Source organism: Saccopteryx bilineata, chromosome 6 (assembly GCF_036850765.1).
Source record: "Saccopteryx bilineata isolate mSacBil1 chromosome 6, mSacBil1_pri_phased_curated, whole genome shotgun sequence".
NCBI classification, from domain to species: domain Eukaryota; kingdom Metazoa; phylum Chordata; class Mammalia; order Chiroptera; family Emballonuridae; genus Saccopteryx; species Saccopteryx bilineata.
Window position 1 is genome coordinate 28,527,982 of NC_089495.1, and position 20,800 is coordinate 28,548,781.

Below are 20,800 nucleotides of genomic sequence, written 5' to 3' on the forward strand. Positions count from 1 at the left end.
TATTTTTGGGGAGATTTTTAATAGTTTTTTCTATTTCCTCCCTGCTGATTGGTCTGTTTAGGCTTTCTGCTTCTTCATGACTCAGTCTAGGAAGGTTGTATTGTTCTAGGAATTTATCCATTTCTTCTAGATTGTTGTATTTGGTGGTATATAATTTTTCATAGTATTCTACAATAATTCTTTGTATTTCTATGATGTCTGTGGTGATCTCTCCTCTTTCATTTTGGATTTTATTTATTTGAGTCCTGTGTCTTTTTTCCTTGGTGAGTCTTGCCAAGGGTTTGTCAATTTTGTTGATCTTTTCAAAGAACCAGCTCCTTGTTTTATTGATTTTTTCTATAGTTTTTCTGTTCTCTATTTCATTTATTTCTGCTCTGATTTTTATTATCTCCTTTCTTCGGCTGGTTTTGGGTTGTCTTTGTTCTTCTTTTTCTAGTTCCTTAAGGTGTGAAGTTAAGTGTTTTACTTCGGCTCTCTCTTGTTTGTTCATATAGGCCTGAAGTGATATGAACTTTCCTCTTATTACTGCTTTTGCTGCATCCCAGAGATTCTGATATGTCGTATTTTCATTTTCATTTGTCTGTATATATCTTTTGATTTCTGCGCTTATTTCTTCTTTGACCCATTAAGACAATGATTCTTGACACACATTTCCTATTCCTATTAAAAGTGAATGGCACTGTCCTTAAGGAAGTGCTTAGTTCAGACTTGATCATCCTGCAAATAAAGTTACTGGTCTGGTTCCCATCGACAACTTTGTTATTCTTACACCAGAGACCAGAGATCAGAAAGACAATTCGGTCTCTGATGTCAAGCAATCTGTATAATATTGAATCTCTGGACAAATAGACTTCTATATCTTGACCCCAGATCATTATTTTAAAGGCTGTAATGACTTACTTATTCAGGAAGAGGTCATAATCCTCACCCAGAGAAACAAAATATATTAAATACAAAGTTCAAAATACCCAGTTCTTTTTTTCATAAGTAATTGAGATAAAGCAACTTTTCTTCTAGGTTTTAATTTACCTAGAAAAATATTTTAGTTCTTAAAGAAGTTTTTTTTCTACTTTTGGCCTGAAATATATATACTACAAAAATGTGCTGTTATATATAGAAACAAAACAAGACCTCTTTATAAAAAAGTATTTTTAACTCTACATTTTTCTATTTGTTTCATTTAGATCACATAAAATCATCACCATCACCAATTAAAACCATGTCAATACAATAAATTTTTAAAAAATCAGCATCAGTTGAAGTATGACTTTACTTTCTTTGTATATAGTCATTGGACAGTCAGCTACATATCTCCACATGACTTTTTTCATACATTTTTATAAACTTCTGGGAGGTAAGAGATGTGCTTTACACTGTAGTTTTTATTTTTATCTAATATCACACCTTGCAGATTAGAAATGCAAGATATACATTTGCCAAACTAATCTAGGGGGAAGTATATAAAAAAGCAACATTGCACAAAATACTTTTCTTATATCAACTCATATAAACCCAAAACTATTTACAAAGCATCCCAAAAGACAATAATGATAGACTATAAACAATAAGTGGACCAATTCATGTGGATGTGGATGTGCATTTAACCCTAACAGAGCATTGGAACATGTTAGTTCTCAAAGTTAAATTGTCCATGGAACTTAAATTGTGCTAAAGATAAACATAGTCACTTCCATCCTCAAAACCTTTCACCCAATGTTATCTCTTCTATACTTTATGGTTTAGATTAGTAGTTTTCAACCTTTTCACATTCAAAGATTGGTGAAAGTAAGATAATTATTTCAGTACTAGTAAGGCAGAAATCATGCTGAGCATAAGTGAATTTGAAGTTGGAACTTCATATAAGTTGATAAACCCAATTATCTCAGTCAAATTCACTTATGGAATAGCATAAAATTTCTAGCAGATCAGTCTGTAGACCAGCAGTTGAAAACACTGGTTTATATTTCTCTGTGGGCTAAACCAGGACTTTCTGTATCTTCTGAATAAAAATTTGTCTCCAGAAGAATTATTTAGCAGAGTATTCGTTAAGGTCAAATATGGGAAAATTCTCTCCATTGGTAAGATATGAAAGCTAAGTCTTTTGTTTTCAAAACAGAAAGTCAGTTTTGCCACCCTCCTGCCTGGATATTTAAATTTAATGAATCTTCTTTCTGCTCACAATTCAGACTATTTGTATTTCAGTTGCTTATTCATATCCTAAATTTGAACATTTTTGGCACCAATTTCTAACCTGATAGAATAAAAAGCACATTCATGACTGGTAAAAGGGTAAAATGTCACACTCTTTTGGAAGAATAAATAATAACTAGCACTAAGGACATCTGGGGTAACATCAAGCATAGCAACATCCACATCATAGGCATATCAGCAGGAGAATGCAGCTGATCAAGAACCTACTTGAAGAAACAGTGACTGAAAACTTCTCTAACTTGGTGAAGGAAAAAGACACACAAGTTTAGGAAGCACAGAGAGTCTCAAACAAGACGAACCCAAAGAGGCCCACACCAAGACAGCTCAGAATTAAAATGTCAAAGATTAAAGACAAAGAGAGAACTTTAAAAGCAGCAAGAAAAAAAGCTGTAAGTTTATCTACAAGAAGCTCCCAAAAGACTGTCAGTTGATTTCTTAATAGAAACTTTGCAGGCAAGAAGAGATTGGCAAGAAATATTCAAAGTGATGAAAAGCAAGGACCTACAACCAAGATTATTTTACCCAGCAAAGCCATCATTTAAAATTGAAGCATTGATAAAGATCTTCATCAATATGGAAAAGCTAAAGGAGTCCATCACCGCCAAATTAAGAAGTGTTAAAGGATTTTCTTTAAGAAGAAAAAAATATAAAAAGTATGAATAATAAAATGGGAATAGATACATATCTACCAACAATTACTTTAAATGCATGTAAATTAAATGTTCCAATCAAAAGATATAGGGTGACAGAATGGATAAAAAAACCAAGGCCCTTACCTATGCTGTCTACCAGAGACTCACTTTAGATTAAAAGACACACACAGACCACAAATAAAGGGATGAAAAAAATATTTTTTCATAAAAAATGAAAATGAAAAGGATAAGCTGAGTAACAATACTTATATTATACCAGACCTGACTTGTGGTGGTACAGTGGATAAAGTGTCAACCTGGAAAGCTGAGGTCTCTGGTTCAAAACCCTGGGCTTACCCGGTCAAGGTACATATGGGAGTTGATGCTTCCTGCTCCTCCCCCTCTTGTGCCTCCCTTCTCTCTCTCTCTCTCTCTCTCTCTCTCTCTCTCTCTCTCTCTCTCTCCTCTCTCAAATGAATAAATAAAATAAAAAAAAATACTTATACCAGACAAAATAGACTTCAACACAAAGACTATAACAAAGGACAAAGAAGGACCCAGAAATTCCACTTTCTGGGTGTTTATTTAAAAACAACCAAACCACTTAATTGAAAAGGCATATGCATCCATATGTTCATTGCAGCATTATATACAATAACCAAGATATGGAAGAATCTTTAGTGTCCGTTAGTGGATAAAAGGACCAAAAAGAAGTGATATATATATACAATAGAATATGACTCAGCCATAAAAAAGAATGAAATCTTGCCTTCTGCAACACCATAGATGGATCTAAAGGGTATTGCACTGAGTGAAAAAAAGTCAGAGAAAAACACATGCCATATGATTTCATATGTGGAAACTAAAGAGCAAAATAAGCAAACAAGCAGAATAGATTTAGAGAACATTTTACTATTGCCAGATGGAAAGGGGATTGGGGAGAATGGGTAAAAAAAGTGAAAGGATTAGAAAGTACAAATTTGGGGGAAAAATTCAAGAGATTATCTAAATTGGGTAGAACAAGATTAAAGAAGCCCTTTAAAGTCTCTCAGAAGAGCTTAGACTTATGGTGGAAATAAACAAGGAGCTAAAGTAGCTAAACAAAGTTTGTTGTGGTTCACATACTCCCCACTTTTGGAATTCTTTTGTTCATGTTTCCCTGTTATATATGTATAATATTTGACTGTGATAAACTAGGGATGCTTGTACCTGTTGACCTCAGAGGAGAGTAATGTTATTTCTTAGTAGATTATAAACAACTTCAATATAGCAACATTTTTTGTTCTTTTTATCACTCTTTATACATCTACACAGATAAGTACAGCAATGATTGTTGAGTCACCAAAAGACTCATGAAAGTTGCAAGAGGTAGGTGATAGATCATAAAATATGCCCTAATTCTTCCCTCTGACCTTGCTCCATGCCTCTGTAACATGTGACTTTCCAGCCAGAGACAGAATCTATTCCTTAATCCTGTGCATCTGGCCAGTACTTGCTTTGACCACAGAATGTGGCAGAAATAATGCTTTGCCTGTTCTGAGCTTACTCCTCAAGAAGCGCTGCATGTCTCATTCTCTCCCAGAATTTTCCCAGCCACCATGTGAACTGACACAAGCTAGCATGCTGTGCATTAAAAGATGCTTGACCTATTGCCCCCAGTACCTCAGCTAATGAGTAGCCAACCTGCAGAAGCAGATCCTCCAGGCTGACCAGAAGCCGACCACTGAAGCCTTGCCGAACCACTCTGGAAGCTGAATTCTGACTCACAGAACAGTGAGCTGAATAAACGTCTGTTGAGCTATGCCACTCTCTTGGTGGTGGTGTTTTGCATGCAGGGGTCCCCAAACTTTTTACACAGGGGGCCAGTTCACTGTCCCTCAGACCATTGGAGGGCCGCCACATACAGTGCTCCTCTCACTGACCACCAATGAAAGAGGTGCCCCTTCCGGAAGTGCGGCAGGGGCTGTATAAATGGCCTCAGGGGGCTGCATGCGGGCCCGCAGGCTGTAGTTTGGGGAGGCCTGGAGAGTATGATAAATGATGCAAAGCATGAAGGGGAAGAACAAGGAAAAGAAGAGGCAGAAGAAGGCAGGAAGGGAGAAGAGAAGACCTCACTATGTGAGTGACTTTTTCATGGAAGCTCTGAATCCCCTATTTTATTTAATCCGGGTTGCTGTTGCCTCGGTAGCATTCAGCAAAATCACAAAAGTTATGGTGCATCCCTTTTTCTATTTTATCAAACTGGAGATTTGAAATATTCAGACAGATAAAAGAACTCATTATAATTCAGGAGAAATGTCTTCATTTGCCATTAGTTCACATGTACGGAAGCAGCATCTGTCTTCTAACAATGGGTAGCTACTTAGTCTCACCTAGCAATTTTCCTTTTGATTAAGCCCACATATCAGAACATTATTGCTTTTCTGTGTCTATTAGGATTGTGGTGATTTACCTTTTTAAGACTGTTGATAGAGCATTGAGTGAGGTAATTTTTTTTTTTTTTACAGAGACATTGATCAGATTCCTGAAGCCACCATCATTCTGGACTCCAGTATGAAGCTCCTATTTTTTCCTTTCTCCCCATGACAAATCTCCTCTGAAGATATCTTTTAAAAATTAGGAAATACATGCAAAATAATATCCAGTAGAAAAATATTCAATATTTACAAGGACTTGATAAAAAAGATAGTGTCAAAGTTTAGATAAGAAGAGATCATTTATTTGATCCACTACTGAAATGTCCATCTTCCATCTTCATACTGTGCAGGGAGCTCAGAGAGTATCTGTGGAAAGAGGAAATTAAAGAAAGAAGCACAAAAGGTGAAATTAGAGAAATATCAATCCCTAGCATCACTCTGTTGCTTATCCTCCTGCTAGGGCTTTGAAACACTGGAAGAAACCTGTGAACCAAGGGGATGAGCAAGGCCGCAATGCGGATGTTATCAGAGAATAGATTGGCAAAAATAGAGGAAGCATAGGATACAGGCAGCTGATATTTGTTTCTGTAATTTTGGCTTTAGGCCACATTTCTTAGTCTTGGTGGACTGCTCTGGCAGATCAAACTGAAATTCTGAATGCAAATAAATATAATTCTACTTATCAGTATTCCTGTACCTGTTACACAGACAAGTGGCAGTAGTCAATGTGCTTCCTGCTCCGACAGTCCTCCCTCAGCCCTGAGTGAGAGGGGCTGAAGAGGACTCATGACACCCAAAACACTCGTGCAAAATAAGCTCTCTAGATATTTTCACGAACAAGGAAGACATATTTGAGGGTTGAAGACTGATTATCCAAATTCAGAAAACTCCCCCGGTTAATTTTCTCGCAGCCGTCAGATACTGGTTCATGGCCAGATTTGGGGGAACCACTGGACAAAAATGAAATGAAGCTCAAGATTCTAGGATATGGCATTTGTAGAGCTTTTGGTAGACTAAATTTGTTTCTATGAAGTAGTTTGGATACTTCCAGAAATACACCATTTTAATGAGGCTCCAAAGCATAGACTACAAAAACAAATGGCTACAAAATAAAGCAGGCAAGTGAAAAGTGTAAAAAAAATTAGAGAGCAATGTCCTCTCTAAAAGTCCTAGCCTATTACTGCCATCTGGAACTGAGGCACAGTTTGAGTTTTCTAATACATTGAGTGATCCAGATATTTTAAAGGGAAATTTCTTAATTTTAAAATGTTAACACCTTATTTTTTGAAACTTAAAACACTGTTCTCCTTGGGCCCAAACTGATGGATCTCTGGGCTAGAATGTTGAGCTGCCTGAGGGTATCTGCAGATGTGACATTACCTTTGTATAATTCCACTCTGTAATAAATATTCTAAAGTATTCCAAGTATCAAAAGACTCTAAGCATAGCAAGAAAATTACCTCAGATTTAATAATGACTAATCATTACCAAACATTACCTTTTCACTTATGTGTACATTCATGTAACTATGACCTCATTCTAAAAACAGACTTATATGGAGCTCAGCAACAGCCTTCTGCCCACACATAAACTCTCTCTCTCTCTCTCTCTCTCTCTCTCTCTCTCACACACACACACACACACACACACACACACACATTTCTCTTTCACCATCTTTTTTCTGTGAGTTTATGTGCAGGTGGTGTTTGCTTCTGGGCTGGAGGAAAGCAAGTTCTCCAGAGATACTTGGTGTAGTAAGTTAAAGGAACACTGGCTCCCACTCTTGGTGTTTCCTATGCCTATTCAGTCCTTGTGGAAAACGGCATTAAAACCACAAAACAGAACAGCTCTTTCCTTGGGAGATTGTGTAAGCCTCTGAGCCCAGAGGCTGCCCAGAAAGTCAATGCAGAGCCACAGGAAGATGGTCATTCTCTCTTTCTCTTCAGGTGACCACATGGCTCCAACACCTGGGGAACTCAAATACAACACAGCTTTGCTTGGCACCTGCAGAATGCTGAAGCTCTCAGAGGGTCGGGGTCAGGGAGTCAGTATCTTCTGGGGAGTGGCACTGGCAGTGACAATGACCTACTTAGAGTCAACTGTCAGCAGCCATCACCCACAAGAAGAATAGAGTTGACATAAGCCAAGTCACTCTTGTATATCAATGAAACCACTCAGGGGACAAACAGAAAATTGATCCCTGCTCACCATATACTTGCCACCATCATTACCTGTGGCTCTATTGAATGCATTATTTACCCTAACAATATCTACTAAGGCTGATCTAAAGCAATTGAGCCATTCAGGGTCATCAGGTTCTTTTTTGTAAATATTAGCTGCCTCCAGTAATTAGGGATGGTTGGCAACAATTGTTTCCTTGCATGGTCATTGCCAGATACTACGTTGTTTAATTTGAGTAGTATAAACATTCATGTACATCCTCGTGCCTCCTGACCACCCAGACTACGATCGATTTATTTTAAAAATGTGCAAGGCACCCTGGCGAGTTGGCTCAGTGGTAGAGCATCAGCCTGGCATGCAGGAGTCCTGGGTTCAATTCCCGGCCAGGGCACACAGGAGAAGCACCCATCTGCTTCTCCACCCCTCCCCCTCTCCTTCCTCTCTGTCTCTCTCTTCCCCTCCCACAGCCAAGGCTCTATTGGAGCAAAGTTGGCCCAGGCGCTGGGGATGGCTCTATGGCCTTTGCCTCAAGCGCTAGAATAGCTCTGGTTGCAACAGAGCGATGCCCTGGATGGGCAGAGCATCGCCCCCTGGTGGGCGTGCCGGGTGGATCTCGGTTGGACGCATGTGGGAGTCTGACTGCCTCCCCGTTTCCAACTTCAGAAAAACACACACAAAAAAAAATGTGCAAGGCAACATTTAAAAAAAGGCAAATGTATGTTTTTCTTGTTTCATAAATTGGTTAACAAACAAACATGATTTTAAGTTCATAAAACTGTAACTGGAACTAATTTCATTTTTTGAAAAAAACTCACTCTGGGGGTCAGCAAGCATGAAAAAAACGGACTACGCAAAGGGTTAAAAGAAAAAACCATGCCTAATTCTGCCATAAGTATCAATATTTATTAATGAACAGGCATCAAAACATGCAAATGATGAGGTCTTTCATATTTGTTGAAGTCCCCAATCTTCATTGTTTTCATTCCGTGCCATCTAGGCATGCCACAAGTGCCTGGTGTTAAAGGCTCATCTTGTTATATCAAATATTCTGATAGCAGAAACAGCTATGTTTCTAGTTTGAGTAAAGTGGAAAAGTCAGAAATAAGTCGCGTTCTAGACCAGGATACTACTCAGAAAATATTAGCCTGCTGGGATTGTCAGAATATTCATCAAGCAAGGGTAGATTTATCTGTACAAATGTTTCTGGCTGATATATATTAACACTGTTCATTTCTCCATAACATAATTTAATATTCTTTATGTTAATTAATAACCCCTCTTCTGCCAAATCAGACTGTGGTATGTGAAGCACTTTTTGCAAACCCCTCTGAGGATTATACACCATAAGGTTAAGTTTTCACATTCTAACCAACCACTCCTCTGAAATGTTGTGAAGTATAAATTATCGAGTAGCACACTTCACGTGTCATGTGACCATCCCAGCAGTATAGATCAATGCTAACATAGACATGTACACACACCTCATACTGACAAACTGTAGTACTTCAAATAAATTTTAGAAAAGAGAGCAATATTTCACATAACGTTGTTTAACCGAGAAACGCACTTTACAGGGAAAGAATCCAAGCCCATGGGATTTACTGATCTTACCATTCCACACGTCATCTAGAAGCAGCTAGCTCTGTAGAACAGTAGAATGTCTTGTTAAGACGCACATTAACTAGGAGGAAACATCAAACAAGGCGGGGATGTTACATAGATTTGGTATTCTCCCTGCATCACAATTCAGCAGTGCAACCCCTTTTCCCTGAATGTGCAGGTGTGGGAGTGAAAGCAGCCCCTCTTAGTTTTGCACACATAACGACCCTCCGACAAAATTTCATCTTGTGCAGCAGTACCTATTCCACTTGGATAGTCAATATCACCTCCTTTGCCCAACATCCCAGTGTCACCTTCTTTCTGTTTAATTGGAAGCTGGAGAAGCCCAAATGAGCCAGGTGTACATTACAGCTTCAGATTTATTGGAACCACTTTTAGTGGCAAAACTATGCTCCTGAAATATTAAAAATTTAAAACCATAGAAGCTCAGGGTCTTTCTTGGTATGGGACAAAAGGAGTTATATGTAGCAGTTATAATAACATATTATTATTATATTACATTATTATAATAACATGTTATTCCTGAATGTTATTTGAGACTCCTTTTACTATTTGAGAATCCCTCACATTATGAGTTGACGAGAGGCAAAGTCTACTCTCCACTATCAAAGCTCAAGTACTCCTCCCCCAAGGGCTGTTTGCAGAGAGCACATGAGCACATGATTGCATAGACAATAACTAGCACTCATTCTGGAACTTGAATAAAGAAGTGGTATAACAAGGAAGGAAGACGGGAGAGAACTTCCCTGAAAGTAGACCAGGGGTGGAGGGGGTGTGCATCCACTTTCCAATTGCACCAGCATCTGAAATGCCAGCACTAGCCTTCAATCGAAGGCTGTGACCCTACGATGCTCAGAGTTCATGTCAGTTTCCCATTGTTGTGAAACAAATTACCACCATCTCAACACCTTAAAACAGCACAAAGTTATTTTCTTGCAGTCCTGTAGGTCAGAATTCTGGGCTTGTTTTATCTACTCTGAGTCTTATAAGAAAGAAATCTGGGTGGTTGCCAGCCTGAACTCTTACTGCAGGTTCTGGGGGAGAATCCGCCTGGGGAAATGGCTCTGCTAGGGCACCCTGCTGACCTTGTGTGTATCTACAGAGGCCGTGCAGGCAAAGGCTTAAATCACATCTTATCTGAGCCTTGGCAGAATGCCTTGTGATCCTCCCAGAACACAAGAGGGTGGAAGGATGGTAAGGAGCTGCTATGAGGCTATATTTCCTTGGACTTATCCTCCCTGAGAAGCTTTTATAAGACAGTTTCTCATCACCTCCCAGGTTATAATGAGGTATGGAATGTCCTGTCCTCCCCGCCCCCCATCACAATAGATCTGTAAGATATAAAACTGCTTAGCTGTAGTGTAGAATCAGCTACTCAATAATGATATACAGTAAATACTCACTAAAGTCATCAATAGGTTCTTGGAGCCAAATGACATATAACAAAACCAGTTTTACTGGAGGCAAATTGATATAACCAAGAATTGAGTTTCTATCGCATCTTATCAACATTATAATCAAATGAGTGCCCTGGCTAGGTTGCTCAGTGGATAGAGAATCATCCCAGCATGCTAAGGTTGTAGGTTTGATCTCCAGTCAGGGCACATCTAAGAAGCAACCAATGAGTGCACAACTAAATGGAACAACTTGAGTGGAACAAGCTGATCCTTCTCTTTCTCCCTTTCTCTTTCTCTATTTAAAGTCAATGGGAAAAAATAAAAATGAAATAAAATAAAGTGAGAGATGTGTGACTCTTTATAAAAAAAAAACATTATAACAAATGATATTGAATCAAGCATTATTTGGGGACCTGATGTATCCACAATTTGCTTTATCGCCATCTGATCCCTCTTGCTTTGGTGCATCTTTTCTGGTGTTTGGGTAAAGGACCATAGGAACCAGAGCCTTCGGCTAATCTTCTGTTTGCTGTTTATGTAAATAATAAACTGTCTGAATCTAAAAGTGGTCTTGGCCTTGCCTTGTCAGGCGTGCTTGATAGCCCACTTCCAAGCTCATTCAGGTTGTTGGCAGAATTCAGCTCCTTGTAGTAGTAAGTTGAGAGCCTCACGTTTTGGCTAGCTCTCTCAGCTCCTTACGGACACCTGCACTCAGTATGTTGCTGTCTCCATCTTCAAACCAGCAATGGAGCACAGTCTTACTTGTTCTTCACATCTCTCTGACTTCTCCCCACCACCTTTTTCTGCCTACATTCAGAAAAAAGTTCTCTATTATAGGGTTCATGGGATTTGATTGGGTGCAACCAGATAAAACAGGATAATCTCCCTGTTTTAGAGTCTATCACCTTAAACACATCTGCAAAGCCCTTCTGGCTTTATTAATTAAATACAGGTTCTGGTGATTCGGATGTGGACATTTTGGTGGATCCACTCTGCCTGCCACAATTAGCACGGATGTTGGTATCCTGACAGACCAGATTGATCACACTGTTTGGACTTTTGGACTCTTGCTTTGGCTTTATGGTCCACAAGCTTGTTTGTTTGCCACTCTCGGCTGCTCAAGCTACAGTGTATTGCTCATATTCTTCTATGAACTCATTTTCTTCTCAAAAGGGTCCATTTCTATTTTTTACAACTAAATTCTAACTGATAAAGATACATGTGATTTTCAGCACTGTTGGAAAGTTTGAGTGAAATTTCCTGGGCTTTAACATTCTTTTGAAAACAATTACAGGTCACAGACAGGCTTACAAATATCTTCTATGCAACTCTTTAGTAGAAATGACAGCTCACACCCTCTTTTCTTTGTAGAGACAGTTTCATCTAAGACTTGTAGTATCAGTGTCTATAACTCTCATAGGAAATAATTTCTGTATTCCTGACAGTTCATTATAATAATAATAATAATAAAAGATTGAGAAAATAGGTATCCAGATACCAACATCTTACTTCTCAGACACAATGAGACACTTCCCACCTACTCCTCCTCTCTCAATGCTGTCCCCAGTCAAGACTGTGTTGCAGATATTATATGGAATTGCAGAGGAGAACAATCGTTTGTAAAGCCAGTAGCCACAGCCACCATCACAGCTGCCTGGCCCATGGAGGATCGCATTAGATTCAGATAGACAGTAATGAAACAATGGAACCAAGAACTGGTGGGCCATTACCTTTAATCCTAGCTTGCACACGGTGGGTAAGTAAAAACACACACTGGGCTCCAAAACCCACTCATTCAGTGCTCACAAAGCTACTGACTTATCCGAGTTTCCTAGAATCAAAGGTTTCTAGCTCACTAGCCTTATTCACCTCTGTTCCCCATCTCCTTCTTTCTGCACAAACTGGCTTCTCCTTTAGCATTCTGCCACCTTGGCTGCTTCTCCTCTCCTCCACGTGGCCTTTATCTGCTCTCCTTTCTCTGCTTTATCCTCTAATGCTAATCTCAGGAACCGAGAGAGAGCAAGCTCCCGGTTTGCCCCACTTTATAGTGTAGAAATCAAAACTTCTAATCCAATAAACAAATAAGGAAGTCTCTAATACAAAGTCACTTATATGAGGCATGATGGGATTCCTTATGAAAGTGCACCACCCTACATCATGTAACAGTCAAGGGTGTGGGCAAAAGCTTAGTTTTAAAACTAAGCCTTAGGCTATAATAACTTTGCAAGCTTACAGCCTGTCTCCCACACACAATGCAAAATATAAGTGAGCAAACATATATTGTGAAGCCAGTATCCACAGCCACCATCACAGCCGCCTGGCCCATGCAGGTTTGCATTGGATTCGGACAGGTAGTAATGAAACAACGGAGCCAAAAACTGATGGGCCATCATCTTTAATCGTAGCTTGCACCTGGTGGGCAAGTAAAACTCACACTGGGCTCAAAAACCCACTCATTCAGTGCTCACAAAGCTACTGACTTATCCGAGTTTCTTCAGATAAGCAACCGAATCAAAGGTTGCTAGCTCACCAGACTTATTCACCTCTGTTCCCCATCTCCTTCCTTCTCCCTGCACACACTGGCTTTTCCTGCACAAACTGGCTTTTCCTTCAGCACTCCACCATCTTGGCTGCTTCTCCTGGCCTCCTCCACGTGGCCTTTCTCTGCTCTCCTCTCTAATGCTAATCTCAGGAACCGAGAGAGAGCAAGTTCCCGGTCTGCCCCCATTTTATAGTGTAGATTCAAAACCTTTAATCCAATATACAAAAAAGGGAAAATCTCTAATACAACATCACTTATCTGAGGCATGATGGGATTGCACCACCCCATATCAAAAAGGGCGGGAAAGGCTTAGTCCTAAAACCAAGCCCCAGGCTACAAGGATCCTGCCTGCCCACAGCCCACCCCCAACACACATTGATACAATCACACCCATCCCAAGCAATCACCTGGGCGACGGGCTTTCATGTGGGCAGCGCCATCTTTAACAAAGTGAGCATAATATATTTTATCTGCCCAACATGTATCATATTTACAAACTTATTTGACCAACATCATTCAAGATATTTGTTAATTTTTTGGGACTAAAGCTGAAACTAATTACTCCCTTTTAAGACATCATCAGAAGTAATCCCACAATGCCCTTCTTCCGTGCTTACTGAAGTACTGTCTATAAACTCCTCTTTAATGCTACCTATACTCTCACCCTCTTCCTGCATGGGACACATTCCCCACAGCTTTCTGCTCCTGCAAAGCCTCCAGTGGGCACTTGGATCCCCTCATCTGGAAACCATTTCCTATGCTAACTCTTCATGACTGTGTCTTTGCTGAAAGCTGGCTCTCTTCAAAGGACTCCATTTCTCCAGTCTGTTCTTAGCTGTAGGCCTTTTATCTCCCTGTCTCTGTCACTCCCCCACACTTGCAGGACCAGGAAGCAGCATGAGTGCTCTCCTTGCTCCCGCTGCCTCTTCCACACCACTTCTCCCTGCAGCATTCCAGCTCATGTGATAGGCCATCAGGATGTACCAGGGCACCGCTCCTCATTGCTGCCTCCTACAGACACCTTACTCTTTCTCAATTCATTCCTGAAATGGTGATTCAAGCACCCTCTCCTCAGACTCCGTCTTCTTAGAGGAGCTTCCTGTGGTCACCCCATCAGGAGCCATTCTACCTTGTTGGTCAAATGAGTTTGTAAATATGATATATCTGTTTGCTCGCTTGTGGTTTGTGTTGGGTATGGGGGACAGACTGTGGGCAGGCAGGGTCATTGTAGCCTAGGGTTTAGTTTTAAGACTGGGCTTTTCCCCACACCCTTGACTGATTGTATGTATGATCTGGGTGGTGCACTCTCATGAGGAATCCAATTATGCCTCAGATAAGTGGCTTTGTATCAGAGACTTCCTTGTTTGTATATTGGATTAGGGGTTTTTGGTTTTCTACACTATAAAGTGGGGCAGACCAGGAGCTGGCTCACACAGTTCCTGCTATCACAATTGCAGGGGCTTCCCTGATCCCTTGCCCTTCATGAGAAGAGCTGGTTTTCTGCTTTTCCCTTGTCTTCTTTTGTGGTTTGCCTGTCTTAGTGAGACACCAATAAATAGGATGGCCCACCATCCTCCTACTCCGCCATTTCTTTATTGTCTGCCCGAATCCAATGGGAACCTGCATGTGAATGGCCACGATGGCGGTTCCTGGCCTTACATACCTCCTCCCCATTTCTTTTCTAACTCATCATCATGGCAGTTTCCTCCGTAGCATTTATATTGTAAAACTTTTTATTAATTTATTTTTCATTCATTAAGTGTTTGTTTCTCTTGATAAAATAAGTCAGAGTCTGTGGGTCAAATAAGTTTGTAAATATAATATATATGTTTGCTCACTTATAGTTTGCATTGGGTGTGGGAGACAGGCTATAAGCCAGCAAAGTCATTATAGCCTAAGGCTTAGTTTTAAGACTAAGCCTTTCCCACCCTTTTAATACTAAGATCTTCTCAACACTAAGCTTTTCCCCACACCCTTGACTGTTGCATGATATGGGGTGGTGCACTCTTATGAGGAATCCCATTATGCCTCAGATAAGTGGCTTTGTGTCAGAGACTTCCTTGTTTGTATATTGGATTAAAGGTTTGGATCTACACTATAAAGTAGGACAGACCAGGGGCTTGCTCTTTCTCGGTTTCTGAAAATAACGTTGCAGCAGAGAGGCAGCCAAGGTGGCGGAGTCCTGAAGGAGAAGCCAGTTTGTGCAGAGAGAAGGAGATGGGGAACAGAGGTGAATAAGGCTAGTGAGCTAGAAACCTTTGATTCTAGGAAACTCAGATGAGTCAGTGGCTTTGGGAGCCCTGAATGGAAAGGGAAGTGTTTTCTCACTGTGTGTATTTCTTGCCTACCAGATGCTGTTATAAAGTACTGTACCCCATATTCTGAAAGGCATTGTACCTTACTTTATTGAGTCCACGTAGAGATACCCAGTCCAGATGAATTTTGAAGAGTTTTATTAAAGGAGGAAATTTCAAATATGCCAGCCGCATATGGCTGACACGGGGCATTAGGCCCAAATAGTGCCGTTCCAATAATAGTTCAGGGGCTGCTTATATACCCTTGATCACATGCAGGCAGGGGAGAACATGACATTATGGCACAATTATTAACAAGAGTATAAATTTGTCCAGGGGATATACAGAAACATTAAGACTCTCAATGTAACACAATCAAAGACATTTACAAATCTTTCAGGATTCCTCTTCCCTTACTAGCATAGAGGTGTTTTACTCTCAAGATTCCAGGAAAGGGAGGAACTACAATCATTGCAAGGTGGTATGTAAATTCTGCCTCCTATTGAAAAAGAAGAAGTTTCTCAGTTAACCTTAATCCTTTCAGAGAATTTAAAACCAAATGACCCTAGTGTCCTTGTAAGTCAGACTTTTACATTCCTTTTCCTCCATTTTCCAAGGAAAGCCTGACCTTTTCTTCCTAGAATATTGTTGGGCAGGTAAAATGTATTATGCTCACTTTGTTAAAGATGACACGAGGAGGCCGTCGCCCAGGTGATATTAATGTGTGTTGGGGGTGGGCTAAAGGCAGGCAGAATCCTTGTAGCCTGGGGCTTGGTTTTGGGATTAAGCCTCTCCCACCCGTTTTGATGTGGGGTAGTACAATCCAATCATGCCTCAGAGAAGTGACTTTGTATTAGAGACTTCCCTATTATGTATATTGGATTAAAGGTTGTGAAGCTATACTATAAAATGGGGGCAGAACGGGAGCTGGGCCGCTCTTGGTTCCGGAGGTTAGCATGAGAGAGCAGAGAGAGTAGAGCCAGCATCGGAAGGAGGCCACGTGGAGGAGGCCAGGAAAAGCAGCCAAGATGGCAGAGTGCTGAGTGAGATGCCAGTTTGTACAGAGTTTGTATCTGGGATAAGGAAGGAGATGGGGAACTGAGGAGAATAAGGCTGGTGAGCTAGAAACCTTTGATTCTAGGAAACTCGGATAAGTCAGTGGCTTTGTGAGCACTGAATGTGACTGGGTTTTGGATCCCAGTGTGTGTTTTTACTTGCCCGCCGGGTGCAAGCTAGAATGAAAGAAAATGGCCTATCAGTTTTTGGCTCCGTTGTTTCTTTACCGACTCTCTGAATCCAATGCGAACCTGCATGGGCCGGGCGGCTGCTGTGATGGTAGTCGTGGCCATGGCTCCTGGCTTTACAAATATCAATATTAATTTGCAGCTTTTTGGTACCTTACAACAGTGCAAGCTAGGATTAAAGGTAATGGCCCACCAGTTCTTGGCTCCATTTTTTCATTACCATCTGTTTGAATCCAATGCGAACCTGCATGGGCCAGGTGGCTGTGATGGTGGCCGTGGCAACTGGCTTTACAGAGTCCTTGCCTATTTCACAGTGTATTCTCAGCACCTAGAATCGTATCTGACCCTTAAGTGAAACAGCCTATCTGAAATTGGTTTAAAATAACTCTGCATGTATTTCATAGTTATGTGAACTTGATATTTCACCTAAATAGCCAATTGTTCCGATACTATTTGTGGAATAATAGGCTTCTTCCTCACTAACATGCAAAATTTTCTCTTTTACATGTTGCATGCGGAACCTGACAAGCTCAGTGAAAGCCTGCATAGTGTCCTTACAGACTCTGGAACCTAAAGGAAACACACAGGATGGCCTGAAATGGAAACTTTTAAACTAAAAGTGGTTAGTGGTGTAGTGAAACCAGCGAGGGTATATAGACGTTCTCCACACCAAAGTCCAAATTTAAAAGAGTCTTTTATTCAAAGTTGGCGACTGTATGGAGATCTAAGTCAGTCAAATCATGCGGCCCTGAACACAGTTTGAAGTCAGCTTTTAAAGACAAAAATTACACAGATTGAGGAATACAGAGGAGGGGAAGCATAACAGTAAAACAAAGCAGTGAAACAAGCTCTTTTACAATATTTATCTATAGAATTAATTCAGGGAGAAAGATTCTGGGAACATCTGCAACCTGACGGAACTGTCTCAAGGCCACGCAGCCTGGGAAACCAGCTTCAAGGCCAGGGTAGGGAGTCTTTTAGAAAAAGTAAGTTCTGCTAAGAGTCTCTTTGATTATAGAGAAAGTCGATTCTTTTAAAAGTTACTTATGCTAAGAGCCTTTCTTTTCTACATTTCAGGGGTAGGTAGTCATGTCCTAGTTATTCCCTATCTGAATGAAAGTCAGTGTTTGCTTTGAAGCCTGTCTTGTTTGCATCTGCAATCATGTTCCTGATAACATAACTTTCCATCTACAATAATGTACCTGATAACATGCCTTTGAGGTGTGGGGGTAATCTTTTTCTGCCCCTTCAGGGCAGACTTTCTACCAGAGCAGAAACCAACAAACACTTTCATTGTTGTTATTGTCATGTTAATTAACTTAACCTGTTTTGTGCCTCCCTATGTAAGAGAGGTTTTAATGTACAGTGGTACCTTGAGATATGAAAAGACCAATATATGAATTTTTTAAGATACAAGCTGCAACTCGGTCTGTGTTTTTGTTCAAGATCTGAGCAAAATTTCAAGATACAAGTTGTGATTTGGGAAGCTGCCACTAGTTGGCGCACGGGTCCAGTATCGTATCGGCAGCACAACACCACCATCCCATTCTTTCCCACGTGTTACCCACAGAATCAAGTCGAATCTCATGCACTGTAATCGTTCTTGCATCATTTTGCATTTTTTACTAACTTTTTTGTGTGCTATCATGGAGCTGAAGAAAGTAAGTGTAAAGGTCAGTGGTGAGAAGAAAAGGAGAATGATGTCAATAGAAGTAAAGCAAGAAATAATAGAAAAACATGAGCGTGGTGTACGAGTGATTGAACTGGCAAGGCTGTATGACCACAATACATCTACAATTTGTACCATCCTTAAACAAAAGGATGCCATCAAAAGTGCAAATCCAGTGAAAGGAACTACAATTCTGTCCCAATTAAGGACAAACATCCATGAAGAAATGGAGAAGCTTCTGCTGGTGTGGGTGAAAGAGAAAGAGCTGGCAGGAGATACAGAGACAGAAACCATAATATGCCTAAAGGCACATATTATTTATGGCAACTTGAAGAAGAAAGAACCATCAACCTCAAAAGAGACAGCAGAAGATACGTTTAAGGCAAGTCATGGCTGGTTTGAAAATTTCAAGAAAAGATCTGGCATCTACTCGGTGGTGAGGCATGGTGAAGCTGCGAGTGCTGATGTTAAGGCAGCTGAGGAGTACATCACACGTTTTGCTGCGCTTATTGCAAAGGAAGGCTACATCCTCTTACAAATGTTCAACTGTGAAGAAACAGGATTGTTTTAGAAAAAAATGCCCCAGGAGACTTTCATCACTGCAGAGAAGAAGCTGCCAGGCCATAAACCCATGAAGGACCGTCTGACCCTTGCATTGTGTGCAAATGCTAGCGGTGACTGTAAAGTAAAGCCACTGCTAGTGTATCATTCCGAAAATCCTTGAGCCTTTAAGATTCACAAGATTCTTAAAGAAAAACTGCAGGTTATGTGGCGCGCCAATCCTAGGGCATGGGTTACACGGCAGTTTTTTATTGAATGAGTAAATCTCGTCTTTGGTCCTGCAGTGAAGAAATATCTTCAAGAAAATAAACTCCCGATGAAAGCATTAAAATGCTTTCATCCTTAAAATGCTAATCCTTAAAAATGCTCCAGCCCACCCACCTGGTCTTGAAGATGACATTCTTGATGAGTTCAAATTCGTGAAAGTCCTCTACCTCCCACCCAACACGACTTCAATCTTGCAACCTATAGATCAACAGGTCATTTCTAATTTTAAAAAGCTTTATACAAAGCACTTGTTCTGCCACTGCTTTGAGGTGACCGAGAATACAAATCTAACCCCTTCAAGAGTTTTGGAAAGATCACTACAACATCATGATATGTTTACGCATTATAGACTTGGCATGGCAAGAGGTTATAAGAAGAACCTTGAACTTGGCATGGAAAAAGTTATGGCCTGATGTTGTTGCAGACAGGGACTTCAAAGGATTCAAACCAGAGACTGAGACTGAGGTAGAAGCGTTGGAAGAGATTGTGTCCCTCGGTAAGTTGATGGGTCTGGAGGTAGATGAGGGTGACGTAAACGAGCTTGTTGAGGAACATAAGGAGGAACTCTCAACTGAGGAGTTGAAGGAGCTACAGATGATGCAACATATGGAGTTTCTGCAAGAGATTAGTAGTGAGGAGGACGTAGAGTCGGAGGAAGTGATTTCTACAAGTGAAATTCAAGATATGCTGGCAATGTGGGAGAAGCTTTCAAGTTTCATTGAAAAGAAACACCCAGAAAAAGTTTCAACTGGTAGTGCTTCAGCACTTCTTAATGACACTTGTTAGTCACATTTCTGTAACATTTTAAAAGGCAGGCAAAAGCAAACCTCTTTGGATAGATTTTCATTCAAAAGTCCTGCAAGTGAAAGTGCTGAAAGTGCAGCCAAAAAGGCAAAAACAGGTGATGATTAAAAGAAAAATACGTAATGTTAAGCTTAGGTTAAGTTTAAAGTTAAGAAAGTGCATTTTTTACAATTAAGTTTTTGTGGTTTCATTTTAAGTAAAAAAAGTGCAGTTTTAGTTTTGTTTAAAGTAAAGAAAATGCGGTTTTAATTTACATTTAGTGTTAAGGAAGTGTAGTTTTAGTTTACGTGTCTACAGTGCCTGCATCCCTTCCTCCCTCTCTCCTCCTCTGCCATTCACCTCTGTTACCCGCACTCGTCTGTCTCCAAGGTAAGAATACAGTACTAAATAACACTTTTTTCTTTTATTTCATATGTGATATTTTGTTATGCATTGCTAAAGTATACATGTGTGTTTCTTAATTAAAAACATATCTTTTTTTAAAAAAACACATGTCTTTTTTCATAATTTAGGATGGTTTGGGGATGTCTCAACAGGACTGTAATGGATTGTATCTATTTCAGTTATTTTAAATGGGAGAAATTTGTTTGATAAACAAGTTGACTGACTTATGAGCTAGGTTACAGAATGAATTAAACTCGTATCTCAAGGTACCACTGTATACATTTTCACTTTTATTCAGTCCCATAGAGTCTCCTGCTTTGCTTTCTCCTGCCTCCCTAATCCATCACCAGTCCATTTCATGTAACCACTTTACATCTTCTCCTTCGATTCTGATGTATAAAATAAAAGGTGAAATTGCCATTTGCCAAAGCACTGTCTCAATCTGTTGAGACTCTGCTTCCTGGCAATTGTCGACAGTTTGGCTCAAATAAACTCATAAAAATTCTTACAGGTTTAGAAGTTGCTTTATGTTGATAGTAAGGTCTATTTTGTGGTTTTCTACTCTGTCACTTGGATG